Here is an 18,830-nt window from a genome sequence, read left to right as displayed (position 1 = left end):
GTCTTTGGTTTACAAAGGGATTGGTTTCTAATCCCATAACTGTCATTTATTTTTATTTTTTTAAAACCTTTAGGAGTACTCAATCCCCATTCACATTTTTCACCCGGCTTTGTGGCTTTGTGGCTTTGTGGCTTTGTGGCTTTGTGGCTTTGTGGCTTTGTGGCTTTGTGGCTTTGTTGGACCTTGGGCAGGATTTTCCTTCGGAATTCAAACATCACTTATGTGGAATTCAAACTTGTTTGACCACACACGCCGCCTATGCATGCATGTTTAATCATGTGCGACACAACACGTTGCATCTCATTGTAGATGAGAGCCCCCCAATAAGGTAAGACTCACAGTCTACTCAAATCATCGAACATCATAACGGAAAGCATAGATGAAAGCTATCTGGCGACGAAGAAAAGCAAAGGACACCCAATCATACTACTATAATAAAAAATTAAAAAAAAAAATTAAAAAAAAAATAGCACAAATATAGAAAAAGTAGTACAAATATCAAAAGTAAAGTTAGAATGTCTCAAGTCATGGAGATAGATATAAGGGTTGAAGGGCCGTTAATACCTTTTTATATACTGTCTCAAAGTTTGCCATAAGTGAACTAAACATCTATGATGAAAGCTAGAGATCAAAATGATTAATATCAGCAGAAGCGTGGTGGGCCCAATACTCACAGGTCCCACGATTGAAACCTAGCTTTGATATCATCATACTACATGTGAAATAACATAGTCAGCAAAAATAAGGGACACTACTTATCCTACAATACATAAAAGTGGCAGCGAACCACACATCACTCACCTATCTTTTTTGGTTTGATTGTCCTTCTTTCAGTGTCCCTCCACGAGGCGTCTCCGTCATCAAACCGAAGTTAAATCATGCTTCATGAGAACGAATTACTTTGTTGATTCAATTATTATATTATGATGAGGCGGTTCAGGTGAGATCTATCATGGACATAACGTTCAATTCCCTTATGGAATCTAGTCGGTTTGGGGAACATCTTTGCTCCTCTCTTATAGAGAGCATATACATCCCTCATTATTATATTTATGACTATCTCTCAAGCTTTGGTTTAGGTTCCTCAATAGAAAAAAATAAAATAGAGCATCTAGAACCCAAGCAGGGAGCATGTGTGTGGGCAGTGTGTAGAAAAGTACAATGCATCCAAATCCACCAAAAAATGAAATTAGAGCCAAAACCAAGACATGATGTTTTATGCCACTAGACACGAACTCATATTTGCATGTGTGCATTTCTCGACCCTAATCGAGACTTCATGCATTATGCTCATGCATTGGGAGATACCCCTATTCCATCACGAGGGAACGGACACATACACCACTAGACAGATGAAGTATTATTATGTTTTAGATAATGCTGCCATTGCGGTTATTAATTCTAATGGGTGTCTAGCATAAGGAGCTACCAGAGTAGGCTTGTCCGACAAGAAAAGGGGTCCAGCGGTGTACGAACTATCTAATGAGCTTGTACTTGCACGTATGGGCTGTGTGTAGAGTATATGACACACATTTAAGCTGCCCATTAATATAGTATCGTGGGAAAAAAGACTGATATGATAGGTCCCGTCATTGCATTCGCATGTTTATTGCATTTAATCCCAATAATGGGGTCACTTCCTGAGTATTTCTCAAAATACTCAAGCCACGTGTTACCTCTATTTCAAGTTAAGGCAAGGCATTTCTGTACGGCTGACGACGATATTGTAATTCGAGACCATGGCACATGCATAGGGTAGTTGTATTATTTTCTTAGACTTAGGCTAGAATAGGATGTTTTTAATTTAAACATTTATTTATTTTATTTATTCTTTTGTTGTGTCGTTTTTAAAAGTGTTTTCAAAACACGTAAGAAAATGACTGTATCTTAAAATGAAGATGTCGTCTTATGAAAGTTTAAATAAAGTATTTCCGCATTCAATGTTAATGATATTTATACAGTGATGACCTTAAATAAATTTATTCATTGATTTGTACATTAGTTCTTTTTTTTTTTTTTTTTTTTAATCTTCCCATTTTAGTTATCCTACCATATTTTGGTTTCATATTACCTAATTTGGAAAGGAGTTAAGATTCTCAATTATATAAGAGTTTGGGTAGAATTATCAGCCCCCAAAAATGTACAAGTGCAATCATCTTGTTCTTCACCGTCTTCGATACAGGTATCTTGTAGTTATTAAAAAATGTATAAGTGTTTGAGGGTTGAGTCGGGTCAGGTCAGATTATGAGATTTTCTAGACCGAACTCAATTATTTGCATTATAAATTTTTCAGCATAAACAACCCTTGTTATATAATGAATCCAACTCAACCCAACTCGACCATAAATTTTTGGGATAGATAGTTGGTTCAGGTAGTTCGAGTTATTTATTCATTTTTTTTTTTATTTTGATAAAAATAAAAATTAGTTTGTAAAATATATGTTTATTTATTTTCATACGTTTGGTTACCATTTGCAATTCAATTTTGTGAGCAAACATGTATATCTTAAAATTAAACGTAAGTTTGATTGTACAAAGATTCAAACTAATAAGTTTTAGGGTTACCAAAGAACGAACCAGTAGAACTCAATTCAACATATGTTTTGAAAAATTACTTTAACCAGATCTGGTAGAAAATAAATAATTATGAAATAAAATAAATACATATATATAAACACTTTTACCGGATCTAGTAGAAAATAAATAATCATGAAATAAAATAAATACGTATATATAATTTTATTGTACACAAAAATGTACATTTTAAAATTAACAATCACTTTAGATGGTTTTGGTTCAATCTAGTTTTGGGGACCCATAAACAACCTCACTCATAAAAGTTTTCAGTTATTTGAATCTAGTCCAAATAAGTTCATAATTGAACTCGAACCAGATTGGTTCAGTCAATCCATCTAGTTTCGGGAGAACTCTTAAACCAACTCAATCATAAAAGTTTTCAGTTATTTGAATTCAGTCCAAATAAGTTCATAACCTAACTCGAACCGCACAGGTTGGGTTGGGTTGATCGAATTTTTTGAGTCATTAGATTGATTTTGATATTAATTTGAGTATTACTTTGTTTGATGAACAGTGACAAGCAAACCATTGGGAATACAAGGAAGTCATATTCATATTACGTGCAACACTGTCCAAGATTGCTTTAATCCTAAGGTTTGTGAGTGCAAATTTGGGCTGTGTTTTTGCGTACCTATGAGCCCGTCGCCGCACTTCAGCTTCCACCATGACAACATCAGTGATACCACTCAAAACTAAGAAGTGACTCTCAACAACTATTCAATAAATACCATTATTTTCATTGCAATATGCTTTACACAAATGAATAAGACTGTGATAAAACCATGTATTTCAATATTATATATTAGATTAAATTGAAAAATTACTTTTCATTTATGATTTATGAGTTCGAGTATGATTATTGTGGATGAGCGATTGAGGTAGATGAGAAATGACTGCGTGAATTCCGTCGTTTTATACAACGTTTTATAGGGCCGTTATGTATCGTCGTCAGCCTCAAAGTTTTATGACGCATCTACTATGGAGAGGGTCTAGCCTTACTCCGACTAGTCTTTGCGTCGTCTGGTGACTGGCTTTCGTACCATTTGTAATGGCCCAAAGCAGACAAAGTTGGGCTTGGCTGTTACAAATGGTATCAGAGCCAAACACCGGGCGGTGTGTTAGCGAGGACGTTAGGCCCTCAAAGGGGTGGATTGTGAGATCCCACATTGGTTGGAGAGTGGAACGAAACATTCCTTACAAGGGTGTGGAAACCTCTTCCTAATAGACACATTTTAAAACCATGAGGCTGACGACGATACATATCAAGCCAAAGCGAACAATATCTCTTAGTGGAGGGCTTGAGTAGTTATACTTTAGTTGTAATATATCTTACAGGCAAATGTCTTTGCTGCCGAAAATCCAAATCTTTCAACTAAAAACAATAAACAGAGCATTCTTGATTAGCCACTTCATGCTCAAGTCCTTACTTTGTGTTAGTAGGACCAGTCAAAGCTCTATGCTCTCTCTTTTTAGTGTGGGATTATGTGCGGGAGAGAAAGGAATCTGTGGTGGAAGCGAACAACGAACAACAAGACTACAACTTAATTTTGACTTTTCACTCTATAAGATGAGCACAATTCATTAAACAAAAAATTACAATACTATGAAAGTTATTAAAAGATCAGAATCAGTTCAATCTCCTCGTCCCTCTCGCGTGCCACGACCTTGTCTATACCCGAAAACTTAAAAAAAATTGAAGTAGGTGTATTTTAATACACAAAAATACTGGAGTCATCACATGGTTGATGTTGTCACCTTCCTCACTAGTCCGGTACTACGACCTTGTCTTAAATAAGCCTAAAACCAGAATATGATTTTAGGTCCCATTAGACATTGAAAGACTTACATGTGTGTATTTTTTTTATCTTAACAATAGGGTCACTTATGGTGTTTTTTTAAATAGTCATTCTCTTCCTAACAATTTTTCTGTTAAAAACATGATTCATAACTATTAATTTAAATTTTATTGTAAAGTAAATATTTGAAATATTTCTATAAAGGCTCCAAGGTTTCATGAAAACATTTGAAAACTCTCCTAATATGTATATTGCATACCTTAATATTAGAGACGTTACACATAATTTACATTTTCATCCATGAATTTTTACTAATTACGATGTTTTGGTTTGTAAAAGGTTAATATCTATAAACGTTTAAAAGAATTAAATAAATTTATAAAAAAATTTATGAAGAAATTAACGATACTTTTTTATTTTTTGAGTTGTTGTGCTGGATCGATCGTTCAAGACCTTTGATCTCTATCCGGACCCGATGAATAAAATGGGAACACTTCTTATGGACTCGATGAGAATGATTCTGATCTAGTTCATGACCTATTAGAAGTAGAAGGCGCTCTGTTTGGATTGGGATCCTCACGGACAAAAAAGATTGCAGTCAGTTTGATAGTGATCGAGTGACATTGCTTCTTCTGCTCGAACCTAGGAATCTCTTCGATATGATACAAAATGGATCAGCATCATAATTATTTTAAATTAATTAACCAAAAGATAATGCTAAAGACCAAACTGAGCATCAGTGACAATTAGGAGTAAAATGTAAAATATTTGAACCAATAACCAAATGAAAACTAAACTTCGAAGTATAATAAAAATGTAACTGTAGGATCTCACATCGGTTGAAGAGGGGAACGAAACATTCCTTATAATGTCGTAGAAACTTCTCCCAAGCAGTCACGTTTTAAAACCGTGAGGTTGAGAGCAATATGTAACGGCTCAAAACGGACAATATTTTTTAGCGGTGGGCTTGGACCGTTGTAACATATCAAAGAAGACAATTTTTATTAACAGTAAGCTTGGACTATTGTAACAGATCAAAGCAGACAATATCTATTAGCGGTGGACTTGGGCTGTTGTAACCGGTCAAGCCGAAAAATATTTCTTAGGGGTGCATCCCTTTTGTGGTCTTTACACTAAGTTTGTAAATGATAATCTTAGTGTATTAAATTCATAACATCCCATTTAATGTTGTATTTCTAAAATTCATATTAGCAAATTAATTGAATATTGTCCCAAAGATTATACAATGGGATGGACAACAATGAAACGAACCTCATCCCATCAAACCATTTACAATACAACATAATCGCAAACAAACTTAGTCTCAACTTTGCTTTCATTATTGCGATGATATTGCTCCTCGTCTCTTCTTTTGGTAATTTTCGACCTTGTTTCTTTTTCTTCTTTTTTTTTTTTTTTTTTTTTTTTTTCGTTTTTTGATAACTCTCCAAAAGTAGAGTTATATCAAGTCTTTTTACAGTTAATTTTGCACTTATACTCACCATTTTCTCATTAATTGCTCCATTTATTCTAATTAGTATACATGAAATAGCCAATTGTGGTTTAATATGAAAAGAAGATTAATTTCCATAAATCGAGCTTAATTGAGCTATTTGGTAAAATTCTAGAACATTTATGTTGAAACCATGATGCTATAGCAAATCTGGAAACAACACTGCTTGCAAATCTAGAAATAAATTGCAGACCTTGATGCTGAAGCAGTCCGGAAAGTAAACTTTTCGGGGATGACCTGAAAATTTTAATCCACATCAGCAGTCCATGTGGATCATTGGCTACCAAATTAGAAACATCGTAGGTGGACAATTTTATCCTTTCTCAGCCCTAAATTAGAAGAAACAAGCATTATAAAAGGAAAAGGATACCTAAAATAGGGAGGGGCCACACTTGGGGGAGAGAAATCGGATTAGATAGCAGCAGCGGAGGGGCCACACTTGGGGAGAGAAATCGGATTAGACAGCAGCAGCCTTCGCTGTTGTGAAACGAGGGAAGAAGAAGAAAATCCTAATCCAGCAACTATTGACAGCAGAAGGAAAAGGAGACCAACAAGGATTGATTAGGGCAAAGAGGTGGACGTGAGAGCTCAAGGGAAGGGAACTTCCAGAACGACAACAAAACAGGATAACTTTCTATTTCCTTATTCTCTTTTCTCATTCCATCAATTTTACATGATTGAGATGCAAATTCCTCTGTTTAATTTAGTTTGTATGGAGAGCTTGTTGGATTGATATGACAACCCTAGAAGGGGTGAACAGGGTTTCAACAATAATTTTTTTTAATAACAATAAAACTTGATACGTGTAGGGTTTTATGTCCTAAAACTCATAGTTTGTAAACAAAAACATATTCTATTTTCAATAAAGTTATTATTGTTGTTTATTCAGTAAAGATTGTTATTGAATAAAGTGAACTTTACGATCATTAATCTAAATCCAATAAACTAAGAACACTCTGGCTATAGTATGATTACTTGAACTATATGTAGAGACATAAGAGTGGATCAAGTTCAAGTATATAGTCAAAATGATCTATAGTATGAGGATAAGGTTGAGTACCTTATTCTGGGGACACTATGGATGCGGCCAACTTTTGTATATGATATAAACAATGTGATCACTAAATTGTACATGTGGAGACATGTGAGTGGGGGCATCCTATGCAATGAGTATTGCATAAGATCGGACCATGAAGAAAACCACTCTCACTTTATAATGTCGTTTACTGTTAAGACTGATTTTTTTTTTTCATTCGATAACCTAGGTAACTCGGTTTTAATCCTGAGCTAACCATGAACTCCTGTTTATTCGGAATTATCCTTAGATTTGCATGGGTGAGAGTGGCTCTAGTTCGCCGACTCAATAGGCCTCCCATTTCAGGGGTAAGACTGGGTGAATGGCTGGGGACGTGGGGTGCAAGACGGAATTCACTCCTACCCACTTTTAGGGATAGAAGAAAGGTAGTTCCCTTAAGCACTGACTCCAGGTCTTGAACAAGGTGCCCCACCCTCTCATTGGCCTGAGAGGGATTCGGTTTACTGGTTGGACCACAAACCAATTGTTCATTAGAGGATCAGTGAGACATAACGAACAAGAAGTAACTTTAGGGGTAAAACGGTAAATTGATCCAGCTCTAGTTACGAACAACCTGTGAAGGATCGACTTACTAATCATGGTTATATCAAATGGACATAAATATATCTATAGTGAGGGGAGTGCAACTACTAGGCTATAGTGGAGTGCCCTAGTAGTTAACGAATGTTGGTTAACAAGATTAATGAGTTTAGCCGGTTAATCTTGGATCGTTGGAGCCCATAATCTATAGGTCCATTAGGTCCCTCTGCTAGCTCATATCGGACTAAACCATAGAACAGTATGACGAGTGAGTTCGAAGTGTTCGAATTCAAATTAGGGAATATGCGCTACATATATACGATATATTTAACCGCATTTTTGTTTTATTTACGAATTAAACAAAAGGAGAGAATCTGAGATATTTAAATAAGATTTAAATATCTTAATCAATTATGTGTCGGAATTGATTGGGATTGGCATTTGAATTAATATTAAATATTAATTAAATAGTTTAATTAATCATTTAATGTTACTTTAATTTGAAATTCATTATTCAAATTAATTGTTGAATTAAAATGGAGAAAGTCAAAATGTTGACTTCATTTAATGGAAAAATCCATGTTAGTGGAATTTTGAGATGTCAAAATTTGGTTTAACCAAACTTGTATGTTTGCCAAATAAACCCCACAAGTTTGAGTGGAATTTTGAGTGTCAAAATTTGGTTAACTCAAACATGCATGCTTGCCACATAATCCCAAATATTTGAGTTGAATTTTAAGTGTCAAAATTTGGTGATCTCAAATTTGCATGAACATGCAAACATGACTCTTTAAATAGAGTGATCATGGTACATGGAAGGTCTTCTTCTTCTTGGTGAAAACCTTGAGAAAAACCTCTCACAAACACTCTCTTCATATATACAAAATCCCTCCCAAGTTTAGTCACTCACTGGATTCCACAATCCCGTTCTAAGGCCGGAGGATAGTGGAGAAGACACTAGTGGTGGTTCGAAACCGGTTCGTGAGGAAAAAGAAGTTTGAACTACAAAAGGTTAGTATTCAAACTTATTAAGTTTTAATACTTATGAACATGCTAGTTATTTACTATAATTGATGTTCTAAAAGTGCCTAAGATCCAAATTGTAACGACCCAAAATTTTCTACTTAATTTAAGGTCGCTACTGTATACATACCATAAACATTGAATGTGGAAGACTTCATTTAAATTCCATAAAACATAACCTTTAACTTAAAAACACAGCCATGGACTTACGTGTTTCGAAAACATCTTTAAAACGACACAACAAAAGACCCGAAATAAAATAAATAAGCGTTTAAGTTTAAAACATCCTATTCTATCCTAAGTCTAAGAAAATAAATACCACTATCCTATGCATGTGCCATGATCTCGAGTTGCGATGCCGTCGTCAGCCGTACAGGAATGCCTTGCCTTAACCTGAAAAAATGTAGTAGCACATGGCCTGAGTATTTAAAGAAATACTCAGTAAGTGACCCCACTATTGGGGTTAAATGCAACAATCACATGCAATGAAATGATGGGACCTATCTTTCATTTCGTTTCATTTCATTTCGTTTCGTTTTCCCTACGGTGTAATCCTAACAGGTAATCGTGGACGTGTACCATATACTCTACACGCAGCCCATACGTGCGAGTATGGGCTCACCAGCTAGTTCACACACCGCTGGGCCACTGTCCCTAGCCGGTGGGCATGCTCTGGAGGCCCACCAGGACCCGTTAAAACTAAAACCGTCACGACAGCGCTATGTAGGGCATAACGATCGTTGTCCTGCCATTTGGATATACGCGTCCGTACCCTCGTGATGGGATAGGGGTATCCCCCCAAATGCATGATCACACAATATGCATGAGGTCCCACTAGTCCTACAGTCATCATTTAATGAACATGACCCCGTGTCACGTTTTCATGCTTACATGTCATTCTCATTCTCATTTCGTTACATATCATACATATTCCTAGCGGGGTTATGTATCATGCAATTTACCGTATTTCATGTCATACAATTCATTCAGTTACATTTCAATATCCATACAACAAGCCATAATCGTACAAGGGCCACATATCGTCACATGCATTCATATCACATCAACTAAGCAGCATAAATAACATACATTCACGTTCACATGAGTTCGTACTTAAGCACAATAATCTAGCATACAATGTATCATATCATAACCAAGTCATAACGTAAACACTTCATAGTCATATCGTTCTCTAACTTACCATAGCCTTAACGTTCTTATACCTATCACAGACATATCATTACGTGACGTACCTTAGTCATATCATCACCAGAACGTATCCTAACACCATCGTTCTATCAACCTATCACAAACCTATCCCTTTCTACCCATAACCTAACCGTATTCTTTCATCAATCTCTCCTATCCATAGCACTCCGGTATGTAACCTAACCTTAACGTTTCATGAACGTATCTTACTCCTATCGTTACATTTTGTTTTGTGCATCCTTCTCGTATCCTATCTCAAACATCTCCTAGAGAACATCGTACCATAATTATTATCATACAATCCACATATTATAACATAACATAACATATAGGAAGCATATCGATCCACAAACAATGCACACATATCAATATATATGACACGTGCAGAACCACAGGGCACGTGTCAACATAAAAAATAACCATGCCGATAGTAAGGTCACTTACCTGGTTAGCTTAAGTCGTTGTCACGAATATATCCTTAATGAAAGTTCGATTCCGTCGTTATCCTTGATGAAAGTCCATTGAACTCCAAGTCAACCTATGTGAGCCCATGACATCAGTTTCAAGTTTGAACTCTATAAAATTATTTCTCTAATTTATGTTGACCCATGTGTTATACTTCACGCGAACGTTAGAGTCTTGAACGTTAGGGTCTTTGCTTGAGTTAGGTGTTGAAATATTTATATATGTTTGTTATAGTATTATTTTCATACAAACCATTTAATACTCATTAAAAGTTACCAGATATTCTATTTTCTCTGATTGTGTTTAATACCCTCTTAACATTTTCCAGATAATTTTCAATTATATTTACAGTCTTCCCTCTCTGTCTCTTACTGTATTTTCTTTCTTTTAATTATCTTTCTCTCTGTTTGAGAATGACTTTTAATATCATTAAATAAAATAAAACGAAAACTAACCTCTTCAAATGCAATATCTCTTTTTAGCAAAAATATCTCTTTCTACCAAAACAAAATTTTATCTGAACCCTTTTTGTGCTTGTTTTTGCAGGAGAGAAAAAAATCTGATTAGTTAAATCGGTTTAATCCTTTCTTTTTATTTTTGTTTGTTACTTTTTCAATTAGGTTGGCAATTACTTCTGGCCAATTTAATCGATTCTATTTTGTTTCTGCATCATGACGTATCTTTCTAATTAAATTGCTAAATAAAACTAAATAATTGGATAAAAGGAGAGGAGATCTGAGATATAACTTACAGAGAAATCTCAAATCTCTCTCCCCTCTCCAGATAAATCTTGATCATCTCTGTCAACCCATCTCCTATAAATTTGATGCAAGGCATGTCTGTTTTCTCAAATCTGAGATTTTTCATTTGTGTTTCATTTGCTAGGATTGTGAGGTGTGTTGAGGAGAAATTATTGGGGAAGTGACTTACGGGAGAGAAAAGAGTGAATAATTGTTTTTTTTTTATTTACTTATTTATTAATTTATTATTATTTTTTTTATACATAATAATAATTTTTATTTGTTTATTTATTTATTTTTGGGCTGTTACACAAATTGTTTCCGCATGTGTTATATTAACACCATCAATACCATGCCATAAAAATTAACAATAATTTAGAATTTAAATTGAAAAAGGAATTTAAATAGGAAAAGGGTTAGAAAATATAACACCTTAGTTTTGTAGTGTTTGGGTCAAACTCGACATACTCCACTACCCAAGCGCCTCTTGGGAATTTGAATAAAACTTTCTGACTCTTTCCTCGGATCAGAGCCCGAGCCGAACCGCTACACCGCTCCTTTTACGAGTGCAAGAGCAAACTCAATCCTTTCCACGGCTCAGGATCAAACCGGTATACAGTTCTTTTTACGAGTTCAAGAGCAAACTCAATCGTTTCCACGGCTCAAGATCAAACCGGTACAACTGTCTGAAATCTTATAGAAACACACCACAACTCTCTTAAGTAATAGATTTACAATTTTCTCACAATACAATTGATCTCTCTCAAGAATAAGATAAACAAGAAATAGAATTGGAAGCTTTGGATAGAGCAACAATGGAGACTTTTAAACAAAAAATTTAGATCGAAACGCACCACAACTCTTTGAAGTAATAGATTTACAATTTTCTCGCAATACAATAGACATCTCTCTCAATCTCTCTCAAGAATAAGATAAACAAGAAATAGAATTGGAAGCTTTGGAGAGAGCAACAATAGAGGCTTTTAAACAAAAATTTTAAATCCAGAAATCTATGTTGTATGTGTTGTGTTCTTGAAAAATAGGAAGAGGTGATGAGAGAAATAGAATGAGGCTTTTAAACAAAAATTTTAGATCGAGAAAACTATGGAAATTGTGTATTGTGTTCTGGAAAATATGAAGAGGTGATGAGAGAAATAGAATTGGAAGCTTTGGAGAGAGCAACAATGGAGGCTTTTAAACAAAAATTTTAGATCGATAAAACTATGAAAATTGTGTATTGTGTTCTATGTTGTGTGTGTTGTGTTCTGAAAAATATGAAGAGGTGATGAGAGAAATAGAATTGGAAGCATCTCTCAATCTCTCTCAAGAATAAGATACACAAGAAATAGAATTGGAAGCTTTGGAGAGAGCAACAATGGAGGCTTTTAAACAAAAAAATTTAGATCGAGAAAACTATGGAAATTGTGTATTGTATTCTATGTTGTGTGTGTTGTGTTCTGAAAAATATGAAGAGGTGATGAGTTAAATACAGGAAGCTTTGGAGAGAGCAAGACCACAGCTCTCTGAAGTAATAAATTTACAATTTTCTCACAATACAACAGACATCTCTCTCAAGAATAAGATAAACAAGAAATAGAATTGGAAGCTTTTGAGAGAGCAACAATGGAGTATTTTAAACAAAAATTTTAGATCGAGAAAACTATGAAAATTGTGTATTGTGTTCTATGTTGTGTGTCTTGTGTTGTGAAAAATATGAAGAGGTGATGAGAGAAATAAAATGAGGCTTTTAAACAAAATAAAATGAGGCTTTTAAACAAAAAATTTATTTCGAGAAAACTATGAAAATTGTGTATTGTGTTCTATGTTGTGTGTTGTGTTCTGAAAAATATGAAGAAGTGATGAGAGAAATAGAATGAGGCTTTTAAACAAAAATTTTAGATCGAGAAAACTATGGACATTGTGTATTGTGTTTATGTTGTGCGTGTTGTGTTCTGAAAAATATAAAGAGGTGATGAGTTTAAATAGTGATGAAGTTGAGAAAACTATGGAAATTGTGTATTATGTTCTATGTTGTGTGTGTTTATTCTGAAAAATATGAAGAGGTGATGAGTTTAAATAGGGATGAAGTTGTAAAAATAGGAATTGATACGGACCAATAAAATGTGAAACACGAAAAATAATATTTATTTATTTTTAAATTTATCGTAAAAAATTATAGATCACATGTTTCATTTAAGTATATCTATATATATATATATATATATATATATATATAGATATATAAATACCATTATCTCAACAATAATGAGCCAAGTATGTAATAATATAATAAAAAAAAATATTAATGAAAAACATGTGAGTTACAAATTAGAAAGTTTTATAATTCTAATTGAAATATTATAAATGTAATTTTAATAATTTTAAAATTCAAGAAAACTAGTTTTCATTGAAATAGTAACAACTTTTATTTTAGTTTAAAGCAATTGAAAATTCCACCATTTGTTACTCTACCAAAGTTATAAATGTCATACTTCGATTGGTCTATGATGTCAATTTTGTCCGCTGGTCCGTCAATTTTGTCACTACATCATCAATTTTGTCACCATATCATCAATTTTGTCACCATATCATCACGTCAACTATCTTGTTTTGAATTTGATTGGTCCATGATGTCAATTTTGCCGCTACATCATCACGTCGGGTATCTTGTTTTGACTGAAACTCCTCCGTTTTATATCTAATTTGAGTGAACCAAAAAAGACGTTCAAATCGTTATTCCCAACCTTACACTGTGGACAGAATACTGAGAATTGTTAATAATTGAAGGTAGGTTTGATATCATCCGAACATCAATTAATTAATTAACCTTCGTGTTTATAATGTATTTGGGCTTTAAGTGAAAGATGGTATCATCACTATCATTTATTTAATAAAAACTATTTGTTTTCCTCTCGACTAATCAAAATCGTAAAGAAACAATATGATTTCCTCGTTGATTAATCAAAACTCTTCAGTGACTACAAACTAAGAGACGTATCGTCACTATCATTTACTTCATAAAAATTATTTGTTTTCCTCTTGACTAATCAAGATCGTAGAACAAAGAAATTACTAGACCTAGTAATCACTATCATTATATTAGAGAACTGTTTGATTTCCTCGTCGACTAGTCAAAATCGTACAGTAAAGAAATCATAAGACCTGTCGTTCGTGACTCTTAATTAATTGTAGAAACTATTTGATTTCCTCAACGAATCAAAATCCTAGGTGATTACGACTTTTATTACCGATTAAAGAAGAAATCCTTTGATTTACTGAAAGATAAATCAACGATTCATTTATTTAATAAACTATTTAGTTTCCTCTCGACGAATTATACTCGTAGCAATCACTATCAATATTAGTGAGTTATATTCCTCGTCGACTAATAAACGACATTGAAGAAACTATAAGACCTAGCATTCAAGATATTCAACTAAAGAGACTATTTGATTTCCTCATCGAAGAATCAAAATCGTATAGTGATTACGAACTATGGAACCAAGAGATCACGATTACTGATTAAAGAGGAAATCGTTACGTTTTCTGAAAGATTATCCATCCGACATACCTGATTGCTTGTGATTTGTGAGCCACCGATAAATTCCAACCACTGACTCGTCGCATTTCTTTTCGAGAAAACTCAAAGGCCGCACGCAAATTTCGCCTTCTTTAACTCTCCTTCAAGTTCCCGCTCTTGGTTTATATAGAGCTTTACGGAAACGTTTGCCAGTTGCGTTTTATTTACGGAGGAGAAAATGGTAAAAAAGTATTGCGGTAATTCGTCTGATTTGTACGGATGTAAACGGCGCCATTTACTAACGGTCTGGAATGGGTCATACTATTAAAAATTAATGGGCTCAAAGAAGCCGAAATACATTATAAAAACGAATGTATGTTAGGATCGCACTACAACACACACGCTCGATCTAGATGAACACAAAGAATAGGAGAGAGAAAATTGCAAGAAGAACTCTGGCTAAAAGGATTTTTTTTATTGATGACTTCAGGTATGTACAACAAGAGAGTAGAGAGAATAGAAAGTTACATCTCAAAGCTCTACCGGACGGGATATATATATAGTTCAATTTACTATATATAGCTTTACCAGATTTAACCATCTACTATATATAGCTATTTACTATATATAGCTTTACCCGATTTAACCATCTACTATATATAGCTATTTACCATATATAGCTTTACCGGATATAGCTTTACCAAATATAGCTTTACCGGATAATAACCGTTGACCAACCTATAAATAAGCATCAGGCTCCATAACCTATCAATTCTCCCACTTGGAGACTGATCTAGTCAACCAAGAATTTCATTCTCAAACGACCATGAGCATCTTCATGGTCTTCATGGCACCATATCAATTGAGGCTTTGCACAACCTCAATATTCCAACATCAACACATTTTGTCAACATGTTTGCTGGATTCTTTGCACCCTTTATCTTCTTCAAATACATCACCCTCTTTCACTAACCTGCAAGTGAAATGGTATCGTCTTCTGTGTTTTCTCTTGAAATGATAGACCGAGTTCCTTCGCCAACTGTTTGACACTCTGACTATCTCTGTAAAGAATATCTTCGTGCTACTTCTTGCCCATTCTTCCAGATAGTCAGTCATCCATATCGTCTTCTTTCCAGCTTCAACTATTGCCACGTACTCAGCCTTAGTACAACGCATTTTTTAAGCCTAGGCGTCTCATCATCCATGACTTGCTCCCATTTGGTTGTATCCTCCAACTGTAGGGCCTCATCAAAGGGTTGTGGTTCCCTTTCATCAGCAACAGATAGTTTAATGAAGGTACATGCATATTTGGTACTCTGATAGTACAGGATGATCTTCTCAACACCAGTTCAGGTGTCACTTGCTCCACTGCTGATTCCTCCGCAACAACCTCAGGAGTTTGTTGAGTATCTGCTACAAAATCACTTGGTGATTTTCTCCGCAACTCAACCTCAACTCTCACTTGCTTTGTTGTCTTGGAACCTTGCTCCACATCTAGTTCCTCAAGAGTAGTCTTAGGAGTTTCTTGAGTATCTGCTACAACATCACTAGGTGAGTTTCCCTGCAACTCAAGCTCAACTCCCACTTGCTTCGTGGTCTTGGAACCTTGCTCCACATCTGGTTCCATTTCCAACCGCACTTTCTTCAACTCTCTGGCGGTCCTTGTGAAGCTAACTCGTTTCTGCTTGCTCATAACGTAGTTCTCACAACGACCCACATCAGCAGATTTCAGACCTTCTAAAACTCCTTTCGCAGCCAGCCTCTTCATTCCTTTCACGCTCATCGGTTCAAGTTTATTGTGCTGTAGACTTGAATTTGAAGTACTCTCAGCAACAGCAGCTATGTTCATACACCCTGCAGTGGTGTATAGGGTTCCAGATTTTGAGCCACGTGCTACCACCGTAGCACCCTTCATAATCATCCACGAACCCTTCCATAACTTTGTTGCATAACCTGTGCTGTCCAACTGACCAATAGAGATCAGGTTCCTTTTGAGACCAGGAATATATCTGACATCATTTAATGTCTACTGATTTCCTGCTGGAGTTTTTATGCAGACATCTCCTTTTCCTTTAATCTCCAAATCTTTGTTGTCGGCAAGATACACCTTCTCGAAATTTCCAGACTTGAATTCCAGAACAACTCTTTATTTGGAGATGAATGAAAAGATGCACCTGAATCCAAAATCCAGGATTCAATCCAACTGTCCGCGCTGAGGATTAGAGCATCCCCAATGTCTTCTGCTGAATTTATAAAATCATCATCTCCAGATTTGTGATTCTGCTTCCTCTTTGGTCTTGTACAACCTGTCCGAAAGTGGCCTTTTTCTTCATAATTCCAACACGTTACGTTTGGTCTATTTGGATATTTTTCTCGGCTATTTGATTTTGATCGCCCTTTGTTTGGGCCCTTTGGTTTACTTCTTCACCTTCGATCAACACTGAGAGCAATGCCTGATGAATCTCCAGTTTCTCGTTTGCGAATACTTTCGCTGAGAACTACATCTCGAATTTCACCAAACTTCAGTTTATCAGATCCTCGGGAACTGCTGATTGCGGCAACAATAGTATCCCATGACTCGGGTAAGGATGACATCCAAATCAATGCTTTAATTTCATCTTCGAAATTAATTTCCACCGAACTCAGTTGACTTACGATCATGTTGAATTCATTTATATGATCAGCAACACGTTCACCTTCAGACATCTGTAGATTGAACAATTTATGCATCAAATACACCTTGTTCATAGCCGACGGTTTTTCGTACATATTCGACAGCGCCTTCATCAAATCTGACGTTGTCTTCTCCTTGATAATTTTGAAAGCCACGTTTCTGGATAGCGTCAACCGGATCATCCCAAAGGTTTGTCGATCCTTGTGCTTCCACTGTTCCGTGGTCATGGTATCCGGCTTCACCCCCAACAGAGGTTCGTGAAGATCTTTCTGGTACAGATAATCTTCAATCTACATCTTCCAGAAACCGAAATCGGATCCATCGAACTTCTCAATTCCAATCTTTGAACTTTCCATCTTCAAAGATCGTGGTGAATTTTGCCTAGCTCTGATACCAGTTGTTAGGATCGCACAACAACGCACACGCTCGATCTAGATGAACACAAAGAATGAGATAAAGAAAATTGCAAGGAGAACTCTGGCTAAAAGGATTTTTTTTATTGATGACTTCAGGTATGTAAAACAAGAGAAAGTAGAGAGAATAGAAAGTTACATCTCAAAGCTCTACCGGACGGGATATATATATATAGTTCAATTTACTATATATATCTTTACCAGATTTAACCATCTACTATATATAGCTATTTACTATATATAGTTTTACCCGATTTAACCATCTACTATATATAGCTATTTACTATATATAACTTTACCGGATATAGCTTTACCAAATATAGCTTTACGGATATAACCGTTGACCAAGCTATAAATAAGCATCAGGCTCCATAACCTATCAATGTATATTTGAATATTTAGATTTTAACATGTTTATAAGGTAGGTTTGTTATCATCCGAACATCAATTAACCTTTTGAGTAAATCCTTGATGTACTTCTCTTGATTTAAGAACATACCATCTTTCAGTTGTTTGATTTGAAGTCCAAGAAAGAAACTGAGCTCTCCCATCGTACTCATCTCAAACTCATTACACGTACATTTGAAAAATTCTTCACATAAAGAAGGGTTAGTAGAACCAAATATAATATCATCCACATATATTTGCACTAATAACATATCATTTTCTGTAATTTTAATAAAGAGAGTTGTGTCGAGCTTACCCATTTTGAAATCATTCTCAATAAGAAAAATACTAAGTCTATCGTACCAAGCTCTTGGAGATTGTTTTAAGCCCTAAAGAGCCTTTTTCAACTTATAACATGACGTGGAAAGTCAAAATTTTCAAATCCAGGAGGTTGTTTTACATAAACTTCCTCCATAATATAACAATTTAAGAATGCACTTTTCACATTCATTTGATATAATATAAAATTTTTGTAAGAAGCAAATTCATGTAACATTCTAATACCTTATAATCTAGCAACAGGTGCAAAAGTTTCTTCATAGTCTATACCTTCCTCCTGACAATAACCTTGAGCTACAAGTCTAGCTTTAGGCATTGCTTGCCTTCGACAACCAAACATCACTTTTGTGGAATTCAATTTTGTTTGACCACACACGTCGCCTGCGTATGCATGTTCAATCGTGCGCAACACAACAACGTTGCTTCTCATTGTCATATCAGTTCCCAACAACACGATCCATGCATCATGATATGATGCATGACCATCTTAGTTTGCTCAAACCATATGTTGGGAACTCACCCATGTGTCGATCATCTCATTAGGACATTTCAAACATTC

The sequence above is a fragment of the Cucurbita pepo genome, unplaced genomic scaffold (genome assembly GCF_057944985.1).
Source record: "Cucurbita pepo subsp. pepo isolate OVF unplaced genomic scaffold, ASM5794498v1 scafford_13, whole genome shotgun sequence".
In the NCBI taxonomy this organism is placed as follows: domain Eukaryota; kingdom Viridiplantae; phylum Streptophyta; class Magnoliopsida; order Cucurbitales; family Cucurbitaceae; genus Cucurbita; species Cucurbita pepo.
Note: the sequence above shows the minus strand (reverse complement) of the source record.